Source organism: Ranitomeya imitator, chromosome 2, assembly GCF_032444005.1.
Source record: "Ranitomeya imitator isolate aRanImi1 chromosome 2, aRanImi1.pri, whole genome shotgun sequence".
NCBI classification, from domain to species: domain Eukaryota; kingdom Metazoa; phylum Chordata; class Amphibia; order Anura; family Dendrobatidae; genus Ranitomeya; species Ranitomeya imitator.
Genome location: NC_091283.1, coordinates 350,416,084 through 350,437,340, shown reverse-complemented (window position 1 = coordinate 350,437,340; position 21,257 = coordinate 350,416,084). Strand labels below are relative to the sequence as shown.

Sequence of the window (21,257 nt, the reverse complement as noted above, 5' to 3'; positions counted from 1 at the left end):
ATCTAGATAAGTTCCTTTCGGGGTCTAGTTTCCAAAATGGGGTCACTTGTGGGGGGTTTCTACTGTTAAGCCACATCAGGGGCTCTGCAAACGCAACGTGACGCCCACAGAGCATTCCATCAAAGTCTGCATTTCAAAACGTCACTACTTCACTTCCGAGCCTCGGCATGTGCCCAAACAGTGGTTTACCCCCACATATGGGGTATCAGCGTACTCAGGAGAAACTGGACAACAACTTTTGGGGTCCAATTTCTTCTGTAACCCTTGGGAAAATAAAAAATTCTGGGCTAAATAATTATTTTTGAGGAAAGAAAACGTATTTATTATTTTCACGGCTCTGCATTATAAACTTCTATGAAGCGCTTGGGGGTTCAAAGTGCTCACCACACATCTAGATAAGTTCCTTTCGGGGTCTAGTTTCCAAAATGGGGTCACTTGTGGGGGGTTTCTACTGTTAAGCCACATCAGGGGCTCTGCAAACGCAACGTGACGCCCACAGAGCATTCCATCAAAGTCTGCATTTCAAAACGTCACTACTTCACTTCCGAGCCCCGGCATGTGCCCAAACAGTGATTTACCCCCACATATGGGGTATCAGCGTACTCAGGAGAAACTGGACAACAACTTTTGGGGTCAAATTTCTCCTGTTACCCTTTGGAAAATAAAAAATTGCAGGCTAAAAGATCATTTTTGAGAAAATAATAATTATTTTTTTTTTTCATGGCACTGCGTTATAAACTTCTGTGAAGCACTTGGGGGTTCAAAGTCCTCACCACACATCTAGATTAGTTCCTTTGGGGGTCTAGTTTCCAAAATGGGGTCATTTCTGGGGGATCTCCAATGTTTAGGCACACAGGGGCTCTCCAAACGTGACATGGTGTCCGCTAATGATTGGAGCTAATTTTCCATTTAAAAAGCCAAATGGCGTGCCATCCCTTCCGAGCCCTGCCGTGCGCCCAAACAGTGGTTTACCCCCACATATGGGGTATCAGCGTACTCAGGACAAACTGGACAACAATATTTGGGGTCCAATTTCTCCTATTATCCTTGGCAAAATAGGAAATTCCAGGCTAAAAAATCATTTTTGAGGAAAGAAAAATTATTTTTTATTTTCATGGCTCTGCGTTATAAACTTCTGTGAAGCACCTGGGGGTTTAAAGTGCTCAATATGCATCTAGATACGTTCCTTGGGGGGTCTAGTTTCCAAAATGGGGTCACTTGTGGGGGAGCTCCAATGCATAGGCACACAGGGGCTCTCCAAACGCGACATGGTGTCCGCTAACAATTGGAGCTAATTTTCCATTCAAAAAGTCAAATGGCGCTCCTTCCCTTCCGAGCCTTACCATGTGCCCAAACAGTGGTTTACCCCCACATGTGAGGTATTGGTGTACTCAGGAGAAATTGCCCAACACATTTTAGGATCCATTTTATCCTGTTGCCCATGTGAAAATGAAAAAATTGAGGCTAAAAGAATTTTTTTGTGAAAAAAAAGTACTTTTTCATTTTTACGGATCAATTTGTGAAGCACCTGGGGGTTCAAAGTGCTCACTATGCATCTAGATAAGTTCCTTGGGGCGTCTAGTTTCCAAAATGGGGTCACTTGTGGGGGAGCTCCAATTTTTAGGCACACGGGGGCTCTCCAAACGTGACATGGTGTCCGCTAAAGAGTGGAGCCAATTTTTGATTCAAAAAGTCAAATGGCGCTCCTTCCCTTCCAAGCCCTGCCGTGCGCCCAAACAGTGGTTTACCCCCACATATGAGGTATCAGCGTACTCAGGACAAATTGGACAACAACTATCGTGGTTCAGTTTCTCCTTTTACCATTGGGAAAATAAAAAAATTGTTGCTAAAATATAATTTTTGTGACTAAAAAGTTAAATGTTCATTTTTTCCTTCCATGTTGCTTCTGCTGCTGTGAAGCACCTGAAGGGTTAATAAACTTCTTGAATGTGGTTTTGAGTACCTTGAGGGGTGCAGTTTTTAGAATGGTGTCACTTTTGGGTATTTTCAGCCATATAGACCCCTCAAACTGACTTCAAATGTGAGGTGGTCCCTAAAAAAAATGGTTTTGTAAATTTCGTTGTAAAAATGACAAATCGCTGGTCAAATTTTAACCCTTATAACTTCCTAACAAAAAAAAATTTTGTTTCCAAAATTGTGCTGATGTAAAGTAAACATGGGGGAAATGTTATTTATTAACTATTTTGTGTCACATATCTCTCTGGTTTAACAGAATAAAAATTCAAAATGTGAAAATTGCGAAATTTTGAAAATTTTTGCCAAATTTCCGTTTTTATCACAAATAAACGCAGAATTTATTGACCTAAATTTACCACTAACATGAAGCCCAATATGTCACGAAAAAACAATCTCAGAACCGCTAGGATCCGTTGAAGCGTTCCTGAGTTATTACCTCATAAAGGGACACTGGTCAGAATTGCAAAAAACGGCAAGGTCTTTAAGGTCAAAATAGGCTGGGTCATGAAGGGGTTAAAAGCTGTTTTCCTACTCCCAGATAAGGGAGCCATCGAGACCTTGTGTAGCCAGACGATGACGCTGGCTCAACACCTCCAGCCTTAGGTGCTTTTGTGCTTTTGCCACTACCACCAGATGCACCACCACCATCAGTATCAGCTGGCAACCATCGCCCACGGACTCTTCCACGAGACTTCCTCATTGTTTGGAAAATCCAACCAAAATAACAACCGTTATATGGTACTGTAAAACAAGGTTGAAGTTGTATATAAACTTGTTGAGAATTTAAATCTCCCTTTTTTTGGGGGGAGACTGAACCAAAACTCAGGCCCTGTGCATAAAACAATGTAAGTGGCAGAAAGTGGCTGGCTAATATATGACAAACTAACAGGACTGAAGTATATCCACTTTGTGAGAATTTGAATCTCACTTATTTTTGGGAGACTGAACCAAAACTCAGGCCCAGTGTATATAACAACACAATGTAAGTGGCAGAAAGTGGCTGGCTGATATATGACAAACTAGCAGGACTGAAGTATATCCACTTTGTGAGAATTTAAATCTCACCTTTTTTTGGGGGAGACTGAACCAAAACTCGGGCCCAGTGTATAAAACAACATAATGTAAGTGGCAGAAAGTGGCTGGAAGATATATGAAAAAATACAAGGACTGTAGTACAATTTCAATCTCCCTACAATGATCTCAGGAAACGTATGGCAGCAATAAAAAGGACTGCTGCACACAAAAGTGTGGACAAATAAACAAGATAACTGTGCAGAAAGGAGCAACAGGATTTTTGCTTTTAAAAAAAGCTGTTGGTTTGCAATGCAGCTATCAGGGAGCCTTATAAGGCAGCCTAATAAGCTACAGAGCTGATGCACAAAAATATAGCCTCCACTGTCCCTGCAAACAAATGGCGGTGTTGGACAGTGGAAATCGCTACAGCACAAGCAGTTTGGGGGTTAATCTTCCCTCCCTAACTATATCCCTTCTGATGAAGCTGCAGCAACCTCTCCCTATGCTAAGATCGGCAGAAGTAAGATGGCGGTCGGCATGCACGCCCCTTTATAGCCCCTGTGACGCCGCAGTAAGCAAGCCAATCACTGTCATGCCCTTCTCTAAGATGGTGGGGACCGAGACCTATGTCATCACGCTGCCCACACTCTGCATCCTCCTTCATTGGCTGAAAAAATGGTGCTGAAAGCGTCTTACGAAACGCGACTTTTGTGCGCATATCGGCAACCTCATGGCCGAACCCACACTAGGATCGGGTCGGGTTTCATGAAACCCGACTTTACCGAAAGTCAGCGATTTTTGAATTTGTCCGATCCGTTTCGCTCAACCCTAGTGCTATATAAATAAATAATAATAATATCCACTAGAGAAGCACCCTTTATTGGAGTCACCAACTTGCCTGACAGGCATATACCAGTCGTTTCCAGACCCACCAAAGGACGGTAGCTTCCCCAACACAGTAGCCGTCACTGGCTCTGCAGATCCATGGCCTCACCTCGTTCTCTTCAGGGATTCGGCCCACACACCGGATCTCCCAACACAGAGGCCACTCGGGATAACGGCCTAACCAGGTTCTCTTCAGGGAAGCGGTCCCCACTCTGGACATCCCAACACCCAGGCCTCTCAGGATCACGGCCTCACCAGGTGCTCTTCAGGGATCCGGTCCCCACTCTGGACCTCCCAACACCCAGGCCTTTCCTCACACAGGACCTTACAGCCAAGAATCATTCAGGTCCATACACTCAGAACCATGTGACCCACACCCTGGTCACATTACATGTAATTACTCCCATAGGTGGGAGGTGTGTATGTGTGGTTAGCCAGACCCGCCCAGCTCTAACCCTGCAAGCCTCCCTTTAAAGCTACACCAATACTTGTGGGACTACAGGTCCCAGAACAACCTTACTTCAGGCTTACAGCACAGAGTATCTTCCTCTGCGATGCATGCCGGCCATTTACGATAATGCCGGACTTTGTCTCAACACCACAGTTATGCCTGTAACTGCCATGCATTCCTATGGCCTCAATACGCCTCCGTGCGTATTCTGAGGAGACCATGCAGCGCCCCCTGCCTGTAACAGGGGTCACTGCATCACAAACCATAGAAACTTCATCCTAGAGGGCTCAGAATGTTTTTTTTTTTTTTTTTTTAATTTTTAAGATCCAAAATTTAATCTACCACCAAAACGAGAGGTACAGCTATGGGGACACTGGTGGCATCTACGTATGCCAACTTTTTCATGGCAGTATTCGAAAGTATCTACATTTCTAATTCCAAACATGTAGAGAATATGAGAATTGAACAACAAGATTTACCATATCACACTTTTGGAATATTTATTTAACAGCAGCGCAGCAGATTATTCTCCCGAACCAAGACTGCACCATTTAAATACCAGCGTTGGAAAAACAGAAGCGATAAGACTGTGTTTTCAGTCCCAGTGCGGTTTATAAAATAGTGGACCACACTCGGATGAATGTCATACAATGCGGCAGTGCAGATGAGTGATTTTATTTCATTTTTTACTGAGTTTGTGAATTTTTTTTTATTTTCACTGAATATTTATGAAAGTACTGACAGTACCTCAGTCTCATCCAGTCTGCTTGTATAATAGGCACCGTAGCAGAAAATATAGATCAAAATTCTTCATTTTCTTTTCTTTTTTTTTTTAAAGTTGCCTTTCTTTTTTTTTATGCTTTATGGTATTTATTGAATCTTTCTACCCCAAATTCTTCAAAATGGCCTAAGAGGTTCATTATTTTTGCACAATAGAAAAATACTCTTGGGGGGAAAAAATCTCAAGTTTTATTAAAGTGATGAAAAATGTGGACATTTTCGCTCTGTTGATGAGTAGATTGTAGATCCAAAGCCAGAAGTTAGTGTAAACTTGTTTTTTTTAATCTACACGTTTCGAAGCACACACAATTCTTCTTTATGCTATAAACATATCTGGAGTACATTTGTGACAAATATTGTGAAGTTGCAGTTAATGTTTTAGCCAAAATCATCTTAAATCACAGTTTAATTGGTGAACATTAAAAAAACACTGGTGAACACTTATAAAATAGTCATGCTCCGTACATGTCAACCTCCTTTCTGTGTTTGTGATTGGATATAAAGTCTTCAGTAATTGTATTATTACATGGGATTCTTTATGATGTTACTTCGGCTCATCTTCTCCCCATTCAGGTCCCTACAATATCAGATTTTCTCAGAGGAAATCTATATGAGACAATTTTCCTGACTGACCCATCAAGGATGGAACAGAGCAGTGACAAGATGGTGGAGAGGATATTACACCTCACCCTAGAGATCCTCTTCCGGCTTACTGGAGAGGTGAGAGATTGTGATGATGTCACATTGCATCATTCTTATCTATGGGAATAACAGACAGAACTGGAGAGGTGAGGACTCTGGAAATGTCTGTAGTGAGATTTATTAATGTGTCTCTCCATAACCAGGATTACACAGTAGTGAAGAAGACCTCTAGTGAGCACTGTCAGGACCCTGTGTCTGAGGGAGGGGGAAGACCCCTGAGCCCAGTCATAGGGACTCCACCTCACCCCCTGATGCATGAGGACATCAATGACCTGAAGATCCTAGAACTCGTCTACAAGATGATTGAGCTGCTGACTGGAGAGGTGACACTGCTGGGAATGCTGGGCATTATACAGTAATGCTATGAAGGGATCGGTGGGTGACGGTATCATTGTATGTGTCAGATTCCTGTAAGGTACCAGGATGTCGCTGTCTATTTCTCCATGGAGGAGTGGGAGTATTTAGAAAGACACAAAAATCTGTACAAGGAAGTCATGATGGAGGTTCCCCAGCCCCTCACATCGCCAGGTAATAGACAGGACTAAATACACACTGCCTATAACAATCTGTATGTAAAGAATTAATTCAGTCCCTGCATGTATTCCTCCAGTTCTATCCAGTAAGAGGACAACACCAGAGAGATGTCCCCTTCCCCTTCTTCCACAGGACTGTAAACAAGAAAATCCAGATGTTCCTCAGGATCATCAGGTAGATGGAGAGAAGATGCCATGAGATCTCTATGATGTGTAGACGGCTGTAAACTTCTTGTGTTTGGTCTTGTTTTATCCACCATAATTACCGTATTTTTAGGACTATAAGATGCACTTTTTCCCAAAAAAATGTGCAAGAAAAATGGGGGAGCATCTCATAGTCTGTATGTAGCTTACCTGGGAGATAACTGCGGAGAAGAGTCACCAGAGATAGGGTTGCGTTTGCAGGAAGCCAGCTGCAAGAGTGGAGTTTGTCTTTGAGCCGAGATCTAAATCTGAGGATGCACCAGCTCCAACTACCATTTTCATTAACCCCACTGCTGGGAAATAAATGGACTCCGCCCTTACCTCATCACCAACATTTTCTTGAAGCCCAGGTCCCACAGTCTTGGGCACCCCCTCCTCCCAGCCCATGGCCCACAGCATCACCCCACTCCTGCCGTCTCCGCCGGCTTCCTGGAGCAGCAGGGACCCTTCCTGTTGTGACCCAGCTCCACTGGCCTCCAGTAAGCTAAATTCGAACAATAAGATGGATGGACCCCCATTTTAACATTAAAAAATGTTTTTTTTTCTATTTTGTTCCCCAAAATTTGAGGTACATCTTATAATCTTAAAAATACGGTATATGTTTTATACTTGTGTAATGAGAGCGGTGGAGATGGCAGGATTAGTGCTGATCATAGATTTGACTTCTCCATCTGTCGGTGACTTTTACAATATTTGTTTCAGAGTGAAGATCTGACCCATATTAATACTACAGAGGTATGTGTGAGGGGTGATGAGCGATGTAAAGAGGCGATTCCTGCTGATAACAGCCCAGGTTAGTAGTGTCCTCTATATTTACTTTCTATTGAATCCGTATTTTGAGTTGTGCACCTACCTCACAAGCTATGCAGTTCACTTCAGGGTGTTAAGCAATTGGTGTGAGTCTCAGGACCTGGACATCCACCGATCTGCTGGCAGTTGGACAGGACCTTTCTTAACATTTTTAGTTTAAACTGTATATATCATTAAAAAAGGGCAGAGGGGCTGATTACTACAGTTTGTTTTCACCACTGAATTGTGGAGATATGGGCTATTAAAGTTTAGGTTGCCCAATATATACTTTTTCCCATCAGCCAAATCTCCCCTTCAACAATAGGGGTGTTAATTGAGACTCCACTTGTGGAAGCGCTTACTTTTTTTCTCTCTCAAACATTACCCAATCATGCAAGTCATAAAAGGGAAAAAACACAAGCTCAGAGAATGTCTAAACAAGCATTTTTAGTTTGATTTTGCCGAGAATTCTTCACCTACGTTGCTTCATGTTATTACATTGCTGGGAGAGGAGGAGAGCTGCTATGTGGGGAGCATGCAGCATTGAAGATCATCATGCGAGCAGCATTTGTCATATACAGCACTCCAAACCTACTACAGATATGGGTACAGCAGGTCCAGGGTGTTTTATGGTACAAATGCTGCTCCCACTGTGATCTTCACTCCATTGGCTGTAATGTGTGTTTTTATATTATTTTTACCAATGTCTGGTCATTTCTTTCTCTTCAAGTAGCAGAACAGTATTCCAAATGAAGAAGCAATGCCTAATTTTAGCCATGAAAATACAATTTTGAGTGGGCAACTGTTTAATATTTTGGTACATTTTTTCCCGTGAAGTGTAGGCATCTCTTTGGAGAAATAAAGAAGCAATAGCTCCTTTTATTGCTTACTGTTATTTAACGGCCTTCAGCTTTTTCTAAAGCCATGGCGAGTTGATGGATATGAACGCTCTGTAGAAAGATCCATGTTGTGTAAGTTTAGATTGGTTCATCAGGGTCTTCTCTACTATTATCTTGATAGTGTCAAGCCATCAGGTTGCTTGTCTTCCTCTTCTTCTTGTTCCTTGTAGTCTTCCGACAATAATGTCCTTCTCCATTGATTGCTGTCTCCGTCTGATGTGTCAAAAGTAGGCAAGTTGTAGCTTGGTTATCTTTGCTTCAAGTGGCATTTCTGGCTTGATTTGTTCCAAAATTGATTTCTTGCCATCCATGGTATTGATAGCATCCTTCTCCAGCACCTCATTTCAAAGTCATTGATTCTTCTGTCTTATTTCTTTATCGTCCAGGTTTCACATTTGTATGTTACCACAGAAAAGGCCAAACTATGTACATTCATGTCATTGTCGCCAGTGAAATGTTCCTTGATTTGAAGACCTTGTCCATTATCTTCTTGGTTGAATTGCCCATAGCTATTCTTTTTTTGACTTCTGGTGTTGTTGCTGCATCTTGAGTCAACATCGATTCTAGTAGGTTGAAGTCCTTAACCCTAGAACGCATACCCATAGAAATCTACACATTCACGCACCTGGGGCCTTTTAGGCCTGTTTACAATTATCATGGAATAACTAAAATAAAAATACTTTTCAAAGTTTATTGCAAAGTAAGGATGCATTCCCACTAGCGCAGGGGTCCGCCAGGACGGGATTCCGTAATGGATCTGACCTCCTGGTGACCCCAGCTAAGGCTGGCGGACGCATACCTGGGGCCTCGCAGGCCTGCCAGGTTACTTGTTTTCTATTTTATGTAAAATTACTTTAGTTAGAATTTTGAAACTCTAGGTATTCCTCAGGTATATAGTTGTTAGTAACACGGAATAACTCAAATAAAAATACTTTTCAAAATGTATTTTACAATTGCAAGGTAAGGATGCATTCCAACTAGCGCTGGGGTCCGACAGGAGGGGATCCGTAATGGATCTGACCTCCTGGTGACCCCAGCTAAGGCTGGCGGAATCCCACCATTCCGGCAGCCTTAGCTGGAGTTACCAGGAGGTCAGATCCATTATGGATCCCCTTCTGGCGAACCCCAGCGCTACTGGGAACACAGCCTAAGATGTGTATATTTCAAAACATAATTATGTGCATAAAACAACAAAAAAGTAAGTAAACGGGCACGCCAAATATAGGCATTCTATATGCAATTTTGCTATGAAAACATTTTTTGGTTGTAGCAAACTTGGTGCAGGAATATTTATTTGTAACTTTACATATTCCCCCGACAATTCTCGCATATTATTTTTTCGGCTGAATGTTCCTTGCATACAATTTGTCCGCAAGTAGAACAGAAACGCTCCGATTTTCTTTCCTTCTTTGCTGGACAAATATAGCAGTGCTTTCTTTTTTTTTCTCTTTGTTCTGGATGTTCCAGAAAGCGTATTCCACATCGGATCATTGCCTCCGTAATTTGCCTTGATAAGCATATCATGCTGCTTCTCTCCATCATAGTAGCATCAAAAGTTCATAACAAAATTCTGTCAAAAATAGACGTCTCTTGTCTTTCCTGTTGGCATGGAATTCTGGATTAGTTTGACAATAAACAATGTAGCTATGGAGGGCTGACACATCAAGGATATCGGAAAAAAGGGCAACAGGCCAACGTTCAGTCTGCCTTTTGCATGAATATTCTCCAATCATTTCGTCCATCTTGTCGACACTTCCTTTTGTCTTATTATAATGCAGTATGATTTCAGGGTTTTTTTCCTGTCATTGGTGTCAATACTTCCATCATGATGCATTGTACTCAGTAATATCACAGATTTTTCTTTCTTGGCTTTATAAGACACCATTGTTGCTTGATTGCAGAAACCGAATACACTCTCGTAGATTGTTCGCTGTGCATTGTGCTTCAAGATTGGAGGAATTTTGCGGTGGTTTGGCCTCATAGTACCAACAAGTGTAAGTTGCTTTTGAAGCAAAAAGTTGGCCATTTCAAAATTGGTAAAGTAATTACCCATTGTAATATTTTTTCCTGAATTGAAAATTGGTAGAGCAAGTGTTTTTACTATGTCGGAACATAGGTCTTTCTGGACTGGAGCATCAGCTTCTTTGCCACAGTAAATCACATGACCATGTTGTCATGCAGAATCCACACTCTTCCCAGCAATAGCAGGGTCATAAAAGTTCTTCCCCAGCAACAATACAGACAAAAAGACTGAGTATCACATGTAAACCTAGTACAGGCCTAAAAGGCCCCAGGTGCGTCAATATGGGGTAGTCCTAAAAAAAGGTTGTTATACCGAAATGTCTGTAACATAAAAATATATGAATAACTGGAAATTACTAACAACTATATACCTGAGGATTACCTAGATTTTCAAAATTCTAACTAAAGTACTTTTACAGAAAATAGAAAACAAGTAACCTAGCAGGCCTGCGAGGCCCCAGGTATGCTTTCTAGGGTTAACAACATGCAGTTCGTCGCCATTTATCTCAATTGTGTCCCGGTCATACCTTGTAGTATTCTATATCTTTGTCTTCTTTGAGTTGAGTATCAGTACCATATGTGAGCTCCCTATCTTGACACACTTTAATAAGTCTTACATTCCATCTACGCTTTTTGCTATCAATGTTGTATCGTCTGCGTATTCAAGATTATTGATGATTTGTAATACAACTTTGTTTCTTCCTTCTTTTTTCGGCAAGAACAAGTATAGCATTTGCATATAAATTGAAGAGCAATGGTGTCCGGTCATTGGCCTTGTCTGACACTTTGCTCTACTTTGAACCATACCGTGTCACCTTGTTCCATAAGGTTGAAGTAAAGGTTCATAATGAGGGCAATCAGATGGTTCCGCACACCCATATCCTCCATGGTATTCCAAAAATTTTAGTGAAGAACACAGTCCAAAGCTTTTCTGTAGTTGACGAAGCCAAAATAGATCTCCTTGTCATATTCTTTGGTCTTTTCACATATCCATCTAATGTTATCAATCACATGTCTTGTTCCTCTGCCTTTTCTGAATCATTCTTGCAACTCTGGCATCGCTTTATCAAGTGAGGTTGTAATCATCTTTGTAGGATCTTCAGCAGTATTTTGCTGGCTTGAGGTATGAGCTTAATAATACGATACTACCGATTGTGGAAACTATCTCCCTTCTTTGGAATAGGGATAAACACAGATCTTGTCCAGTCCTTGGGCCATTTACCAGTTATCCATCTCTGTTGACACTGGCACGTGATGATATCAACTGCTGCTTCAAAAGACTTTATTAGGTAGCTCTATTGGAATACTTTAACATCCAGGCGCTTTGTTGTTTGACAGAAGTTTTATTGCAGCAACGACTTCGTCTTTCAGGATCTTCGGTTCTCTATTATTTCCAGACTCAGTTTGTTCCTGAATCACTGAGTCAATCTTGTAGAGGTGCTCCGTATAGTCTTTCCATCTTTCCTTGATCTGTTTGTACCCGTTGGTGTCTTTCAACATGCCCCGTCTTGGTTGATACTTTTCGTCAGATCTCGTCGATCTTTAGGAATGCTTTCCTCATATGTTCTCATTCTATCTCTGTACATATCTTTTGGTACTAAATTTATTTGTCTGCTGGCATGACTCTCTTTAGTGTTTTACTTATGTCTGCATCCTGCTTGTTACCTTTTGCTTTTCCTATTAGTCTTTATTTGATGATCTTTATGGTCTCTTCTGTTAACCATGACTGTAAGAGTCTCTTCTGTATCGTGTTTATTATCTTACTGGTTTCTTCAGTAATAATAGTGTTTATATGTGTACATCATTTCTCAGGATTTATTTCATTAGTCTCCAGTGAAACCATTGAAAAAACTTCAGGTATGTTGGTCAAATCAAAGTTGGAAACAGCCTGTTGTCTAGTCTGTTTGTGCAACTGGACCCCAATCTCTGCTGTCAAAAGTTTGTGATCCGTTCCGCAGTCAGCTTCTGGTCTTTTTTTTCATGGTAATGATCAATGACCTCCATCTTTGGTGAACACATACCGTACAGACCAAAAGTTTGAACACACCTTCGCATTTAAAGATTTTTCTGTTTTTTCATGACTATGAAAATTGTACATTCACACTGAAGGAATCAAAAACTATGAATTAACACATGTGGAATTATATACTTAGCAAAAAAGTGTGAAACAACTGAAAATATGTCTTATATTCTAGGTTCTTCAAGTAGCCACCTTTTGCTTTGATGACTGCTTTGCACACTCTTGGCATTCTCTTGATGAGCTTCAAGAGGTAGTCACCGGGAATGGTCTTCCAACAATCTTGAAGGAATTCCCAGAGATGCTTAGCACTTGTTGGCCCTTTTGCCTTCACTCTGCGGTCCAGCTCACCCCAAACCATCTCGATTGGGTTCAGGTCTGGTGACTGTGGAGGCCAGGTCAGCATCCCATCACTCTCCTTCTTGGTGAAATAACCCTTACACAAACCGGAGGTGTGTTTGGGGTCATTGTCCTGTTGAAAAATAAATGATGGTCCAACTAAACGCAAACCGGATGTAATAGCATGCCGCTACAAGATGCTGTGGTAGCCATGCTGGTTCAGTATGCCTTCAATTTTGAATAAATCCCCAACAGTGTCACCAGCAAAGCACCCCCACACCACACCTCCTCCTCCATGCTTCACGGTGGGAACCAGGCATGTAGAGTCCATCCGATCACCTTTTCTGCGTTGCACAAAGACACGGTGGTTGGAACCAAAGATCTCAAAGTTGGACTAATCAGACCAAAGCACAGATTTCCACTGGTCTAATGTCCATTCCTTGTGTTCTTTAGCCCAAACAAGTCCCTTCTGCTTGTTGCCTGTCCTTAGCAGTGGTTTCCTAGCAGCTATTTTACCATGAAGGCCTACTGCACAAAGTCTCCTCTTAACAGTTGTTGTAGAGATGTGTCTGCTGCTAGAACTCTGTGTGGCATTGACTTGGTCTCTAATCTGAGCTGCTGTTAACCTGCGATTTCTGAGGCTGGTGAATCAGATAAACTTATCCTCAGAAGCAGAGGTGTCTCTTGGTGTTCCTTTCCTGGGGCGGTCCTCATGTGAGCCAGTCTCTTTGTTGTGCTTGATGGTTTTTGCAACTGCACTTGGGGACACTTTCAAAGTTTTCCCAATTTTTCGGACTGACTGACCTTCATTTCTTAAAGTAATGATGGCCACTTGTTTTTCTTTACTTAGAATTTGTATTATGGCAAGAAAAAATAAGCTAACAGTCTATTCAGTAGGACTATCAGCTGTGTATCCACCAGACGTCTGCTCAACACAACTGATAATCCCAACCCCATTTATAAGGCAAGAAATCCCACTTATTAAACCTGACAAGGCACACCTGTGAAGTGAAAACCATTTCCGGTGACTACCTCTTGAAGCTCATCAAGAGAATGCCAAGAGTGTGCAAAGCAGTCATCAAAGCAAAAGGTGACTACCTTGAAGAACCTAGAATATAAGGCATATTTTCAGGTGTTTCACACTTTTTTGTTAAGTATATAATTCCACATGTGTTAATTCATAGTTTTGATGCCTTCAGTGTGAATGTACAATTTTCATAGTCATGAAAATACAGAAAAATCTTTAAATGAGAAGGTGTGTCCAAACTTTTGGTCTGTACTGTATCTCTTATTTAAGGGCATAAAAATTCAAAGTTTGAAAATTGCAAAATTTAAAAAATTTTCTCCATATTTCCATTTTTTTGGAAATCTTCACATACCTGGCAGATCCCCAGACACCATGCTTAGGGCTCGCACACTCCACATCTCTTAAAGAGACAGCGCTCACCGTATTACACTATCCACAGCCAATTACTGGGGGACTTATTGTTTAAGGAACCTCCACCTGTTGAGAATTGCCTGAGTCTGAGCATGCCTGTTGTCTGCATGCTTGCTAGTTCTCAGATCCCCATTGCTCGTTTCTCAGTGCACCTGTCCTGTCCATCTGTGCTTGCCGTGCCTGCCTGTATTGCAGTTGTATTTTCCAGTATAGCTGGCCTGTCTACCAGTGTCTGCACCAGACATATACCTGCCTGCACCTGCCTTGGGGGGCCAGCTGCTGTGTGTCCGAGGTCTGTCCTGGAGTAGCACCTGGCGTCCATCTGGAGCCAAGTCTAATCACACTTTCAGGGTCTTTTTTTAAAATCTGATAAATTTTTATTAACTGTATTCAAATTGACAAACAGGCACAATTGTGTCAAAAAGGAAATAGACATGTTTGCCCCTTCCCCCCACCCTTAATACTATATGAACAGCAATAGGACAATAACTTACAGTGCCTACATACTAAAACAACACCCCATTGGGATCAGCTCCTCTCCATCCACGGTTTCCATAGGGTTTCAAAGGTTTTCACATTTTTCCTTTTTTCGTAAATATCCTTTTCCATATTAACAACCATATCAGACTGTCTATAGAATTCTCGCAGCGTCGGCGGTACCTCACTCAACCAGTGTCCGGAAATTACCTTTTGCGCAACTTACAATAATCTGACTATAGCCAGTTTCTGATAATTTTGCACACGAATCTCTTCCACGTAACCCAAAATACATATCAAAGGATCCCTTTCATTTTTGCAGCCATATGTTTTCTCGATTGCTTCCCCTTCATCTAGCCAATACGGATTCAGCCTCGGACATTGCCATAACATATGCAGAATCCCTGCCCCCTCGGACTGACACCTTGGACACTCAGAGGTCTGTCTCAGCCCAGCTTTATACAGCCCTTTGTTTTGTTCTATGCCAGGAGCGGACACAAGCAGCAATAGGCCCCTGTGCAGGAGATACATCGGGGGTCCCCTCATGCATGTACAATGTATATAAAATACCTGTAATAACATATGTGTATACACAGCAGAAAATACACACACACTAGCCTTACATACACACAGCAGTACACACACACACACACACACACACACTAGCTTTATATACACACAGCAGTATACACACACACTAACCCTATATACACAGCAGTATACACACACACACACACACACTAGCTTTATATACACACAGCAGTATACACACACACACTAACCCTATATACACAGCAGTATACACACACACTAGCCCTATATACACAGCAGTATACACACCCTAGTCCTATATACAGCAGTATACACACACACTAGCCCTATATACACAGCAGTATACACACACCCTAGTCCTATATACAGCAGTATACACACACACTAGCCCTATATACACAGCAGTATAGACACACTATCCCTATATACACAGCAGTATACACACACTAGCCCTATATACACACAGCAGTACACACCAGCCCTATATACACAGCAGTATACACACACCCTAGTCCTCTATACAGCAGTATACACATACACTAGCCCTATATACACAGCAGTATAGACACACTATCCCTATATACACAGCAGTATACACACACTAGCCCCCCCCCCCCCTCCCCACACACACACACACACACACACAAGACAGATCAACAATATAAATCACATGGAATATGTACCTACAGTGAGTGCACTGCAGGGAGCTGGTCCGTTCCAGAGGAACACAGGAAATAAGCAGGGGAGACATGGAGCCTGTCTAGACTGACAGCTCTCAGCCCTGCAGATTTTATTCCCGGTGGGCCTCCTACGTAGACTAGTGATTCCTCCTCACCCTATTTTCATGTGTATCCCAGTCCCGCAGATCACTGTGAGACTTTGGGAAGAATGCGTATGCGCACAGCTGCAGCAGAGAGTCACAAGCAGAGCCGCAGCTTCAATGACTTACTGATAGTCCCTCCCCCTCCTCCGTCACTCTTCTCTTCCCGCGTCTGCCACTCATCACCGCGCCACACCAGTGACAGCCGGACAGCAGCATAATGTATGCCAACAGGTGAGGTGAGGAAGGGGGCCTGTTTGACCGTCATATCACATTTGCAGCAGAGCGGTCCCCCCTGCTTCTCCTGTTAGCAGTAATACTGCCGCCGGCTGTCATTCACCTCATTGCTTTGTATGTCCGTCAGGGGCCCCCTCCCGCTGTGGGCCCCATTGCAGTTGAACCGGCAGTGTGTCCGCCCCTGTTCTATGCTATAGTTTCTGTAGGTGTCGGGGAGTGTATGAGACAGCCCCCTCTTAATAGCTCGGACTTACAGGTGTGTTTATGATTCTCCATTGAACATTTCATGCGAAAAATTTTATTTCTGGCACAGTGAAAACTAATGTAAAGCTATAAAAAAAACTAGTGTCTGGAAACCAGCTGAGGAATCATGCCGATATCCCATGGCTGTTACCAATTGTCACAGCAGCTGGGGGGAATCTCACAGATATCCCACTGCTGCCACCAATTTGTAACAGACAGCACTCCACTGCTTCCAATTGTCAGGACAATTGCGTAATTGACTAACATTAGATGGATGAGACCACGACTGCTTTGACTACTAGGCTATTTATTGGGAAACTCACAGTGAACGTATAGTATACACATCCATTTCCAACGTGTGAAATATATATATTGCCAAACTCCACAACAACCCAAAATAAACAGCTGACACCACCAATCATTTATACAGGCCGATTGGACACCCGTTAGCAAGAGGAACAGAGTTATTCAATTTTATATATTTAGTCCAAAAAGTAGGCAGTGTGTATAAAAAATATACAACAGATATTGCAAAAGGGAACAAAACAATACAGTATACACAATTACATAAAATAAAAAGCGATAACAAAATAAAAGATATAAACTTTAGTCTCGGAAATGGTGCAGATCTTAGCAGAGGGAAGCTCTCCTTTTTGAAAAATGGTACAGAACTACAGCGAACTGTTTAATCCAGGTTTGACCATGACAATAATCCAAATTCTGCTTTTAAAAGTCAGGCCCACATACCTTCCCTGGGTGACCTCAGATTGAGGCAGGTTTATGGGATTCTGCTTGGTGCCAAAAAATAAGATCCACAATTTTTAGAGCATCTGACCATCTGGTAGTCCCAGGCAGGAGATATTAATGCAAGTTTTCCTATCATAATTTAAGCTTTCCATAGATAGGAAACATTGTCTATATGTCGTGACTCATCTGTCCAATATTAATCGAGCTCCACAAAGTCTGCTGTAATACCTTTGAAGACCACAACAGTTACCTCCGGAGGTGTTAGTTTTGTGGCCTGCCAACCTCTGGTAAAGACTTCTCTGCTCTGCATCAGATAACCCACTTCAATTCTTGTCTACAGCAGGGGATCATAGTTAAATAGGGATTGGAATGAAGTGAAAGTTCTTTTTCCATTTCCAAGTTATAATTAAGCCATGCTTCAATGCTCAATATGGGTTTTGGTCTCCTTTTACCACTTCATCTATGACAGATAGCGTTAGTAGAGAAAGTAAAAATTGAAAGAGCACAACCTTTTGTCTTAATATCATAACTTATTAGTTCTTACATTGAAGTTACCTAGTAATTCATTTTTAATAAAATTTGTTTAAAAAGGGCAGTATTTATGAAAAATATACTTTTTTCACTATTTTTTATCTTGGCAGATGACTGTGCGTCAGAGGGACATTCGACATTTACTGATTTTGAAGCAGCTGATTATGGTATCACACCATATATATATGAGGAGAATCACAGTATTCCAGATAAACCGCCAGCCCTTCACAGCGAAAATCTATCTATTCCTTATCAACAGGTTACATCTTCAAATTCAATACAGACTGTTAAGCAAAATGAAAATAACAAAAGGAATGCTGAGCATGAAAACGCTCATACAGGAGATAAGCCATTTTCATGTTCAGAATGTGAGAAATGTTTTACTCAAAAAGGAGATCTTGTTAGACATAAGAGAACTCACACAGGGGAGAAGCCGTTTTCATGTTCTGAATGTGGGAAATATTTTACATATAAAACAAATCTTGTTGTACATAAGAAAATTCACACAGGGGAGAAGCCATTTCCATGTCCAGAATGTGGGAAATGTTTTACTTGCAAAGGACATCTCCTTACACATATAAGAACTCACACAGGTGAGAAGCCATTTTCATGTTCAGAATGTGGGAAATGCTTTACCAGTAAAGTAAATCTTACTGTACATCAGAGAATTCACACAAGGGAAAAGCCATTTACATGTATTGAATGTGGGAAATGTTTTGCCAAGAAAGAAAATCTTAGGGTACATCAGAGAATTCACACTGGGGAGAAGCCATTTTCATGTCCAGAATGTGGGAAATATTTTACAAATAAAACAAATCTTGCTTCACATAAGAAAATTCATACCGGGGAGAAGCCATTTTCTTGTTCGGACTGTGGGAAATGCTTTACCCATAAAGTAAATCTTACTGCACATCAGAGAAGTCACACAGAGAAGTCATTTTCATGTCACGAATGTGGAAAATGTTTCACTTGCAAAAGAGATCTTCTTAAACACAACAAAGATCACGCCGGGGAGACACCATTTTCATGTCCAGAGTGTGGGAAAAGTTTTGCATACAAAAAAAATCTTGTTGCCCACAAGAGAATTCATACAGGGGAGAAGCCATTTTCATGTCATGAATGTGGGAAATGTTTTACTCAAAAGGGAGATCTTGTTAGACATCTGAGAATTCACACACGGGAGAAGCCATTTTCATGTTCAGAATGTGGAAAAGGTTTTGGCACAAAATCAAATCTTGCTGCACATCTGAGAATTCACACAGTATAATCCATTTTCATGTTCAGAATCGGGGAATTATTGTTCCTGTAAATCCGCTCTTTTTATGAATCAAAGAATACACGCAGAGGAGCAGCCATTTTCATATTGAGAATAGGAAAATATTTAAAGAAGAAATTATATTTGCCTAAACATCAGAGAAATTAAACAGGGAACTAGAATTTTCACATTTTATGAAATGATTTTATTGAGGAAATGTACAAGAAAAGTTACAGTGAAAGATAGCCACAAGTCAGAAAGGTAAAGCAATTTAGAACACCAAATGATAATGATAAGAAAATGTATGGTATGTAGTGACAAATAACCATCAGCAAGTAGAATGCATATAACAATCCTAAATATTTCACCATTTATTTAGAATAACCGTTATGTGAACAAAAGATGACCAGCACTTCTTTTGTATACATGATCGGGACAGTTGCTGAGGCAAACATGCAACACCAAGCATAGAAAATGTATAATTTATGGTGTCTTATTAATCAGATGAGACCAGCTGGGGATTGGATGGTTTCCTCTTCAACGGTCCTAATCAAGTACAACAGCATTTACCCTGCATCTGAAACCAGCGCACATAGAAGAGTGAGGCTTCTGAACACCTCTTTAGAACTTGTAACCTAAGATTAATAAACATCTACTTTTAATACTAATATCCACCTGAGCCTATATTTTTTACTGTTTAAATGTTAATATGTCAAGATATCGCCCTAGAATCTGTATAGTTGAGGAAGAGCTGGTAGCAGTTAAACTTAGCTTTATATTTTAATTTATCTTCTCATTATATATATACTGTGTGTGTGTGTATATATATATATATATATATATATATAATCAAAATTTTCGGGTATTATTAAAACTTCTGATAAAGCTACCATCACACATAACGATATCGTTAACGATATCGTTGCTTTTTGTGACGTAGCAACGATATCGTTAAGGAAATCGTTATGTGTGACAGCGACCAACGATCAGGCCCCTGCTGGGAGATCGTTGGTCGCTGGGGAAAGTCCAGAACTTTATTTTGTCACTGGATCTCCCGCTGACATCGCTGAATCGGCGTGTGTGACGCCGATCCAGCGATGTCTTCACTGGTAACCAGGGTAAACATCGGGTTACTAAACGCGGCCCTGCGCTTAGTAATCCGATGTTTACCCTGGTTACTGGGGACTTCGGGATCGTTGGTCGCTGGAGAGCTGTCTGTGTGACAGCTCTCCAGCGACCAAACAGCGACGCTGCAGCGATCAACATCGTTGTCGGTATCGCTGCTGCGTCGCTTAGTGTGACGGTACCTATAAGGGGCACTCAGCGGTAGTGATGAATGAAGGAGACTGTCATCACCATTGAACAAATGTCTGATATTAACACTCTCTTATCCAATGGTTCCACTAAATCTTTGCAGTCACTATGTCAGTGCATTGTTCATGAAGGTTTGGATTAGCTCATTTTGGAAAAATACAATTCCTATAATGCACTCTCTTCCCAAAACACACAGACAATATGTCCCCCACCAATGTGTCCCATAGTGTTTGGCATTGGCTCCCGGAGAGCATTTGGGTCAATGGCTGGATTTGGCTCTATAGCCTCTGGTCCAGTGCATTCAAGGCTTATTACATGATTCAAAGGATGGATTGGAAATGTTTCAGGACACATGCTGAGATGCCAGCTGGTCACGGCTCACTTGTGAGCTTTATACCAGCATACCACATCACATAGCTTTCCACACTGTTAGTCAACACTTATCCAAATATAATTCCTACACTATGCACCTTCAGAATTTCATTAAATCAATATTATAATTTCTGTAAACACACAACTATTTTATGTTAAAAAAAAATGTCATCAAAATAGTGGAGTTTCCATAACTGTAAAATTTCCCCATAAGTAGCTAATTTAGTCATGGCATGGTGGGAGGAATACCATATTTATAACATTAAAGGGAACCTGTCACCCCCAAAATCGAAGGTGAGCTAAGCCCATGCTGTAGATAAACCCCCGATGTATCCTGAAAGATGAGAAAAAGAGGTTAGATTATACTCGCGCAGGGGCGGTTCCGCTGCGGTCCAGTCCGATGGGCATCGCAGTCCGGTCCGGGGCCTCCTATCTTCTTACAATGATGCCCTCTTCTTGTCTTCACGCTGCGGCTCCGCCGTACTTTGTCTGCCCTGTTGAGGGCAGAGCAAAGTACTGCAGTGCGCAGGTGCTGGGCCTCTCTGACCTTTCGCAGTGATGGGATAGTATGTCAAGTGCGATCAGCCGTGCTCACTGGGGGGAGCACGGCCGGGTGTCAGCTGATTATAACAGCTGACATCCGGCACTATGTGCCAGGA

General features: G+C 41.6%; 1 pseudogene; it reads left to right on the top strand.

The window, feature by feature from the left end:
* The window catches only part of LOC138666546 (zinc finger protein 91-like), a 98,244-nt pseudogene that overhangs the window by 10,215 nt on the left and 66,772 nt on the right, over positions 1-21,257 (top strand).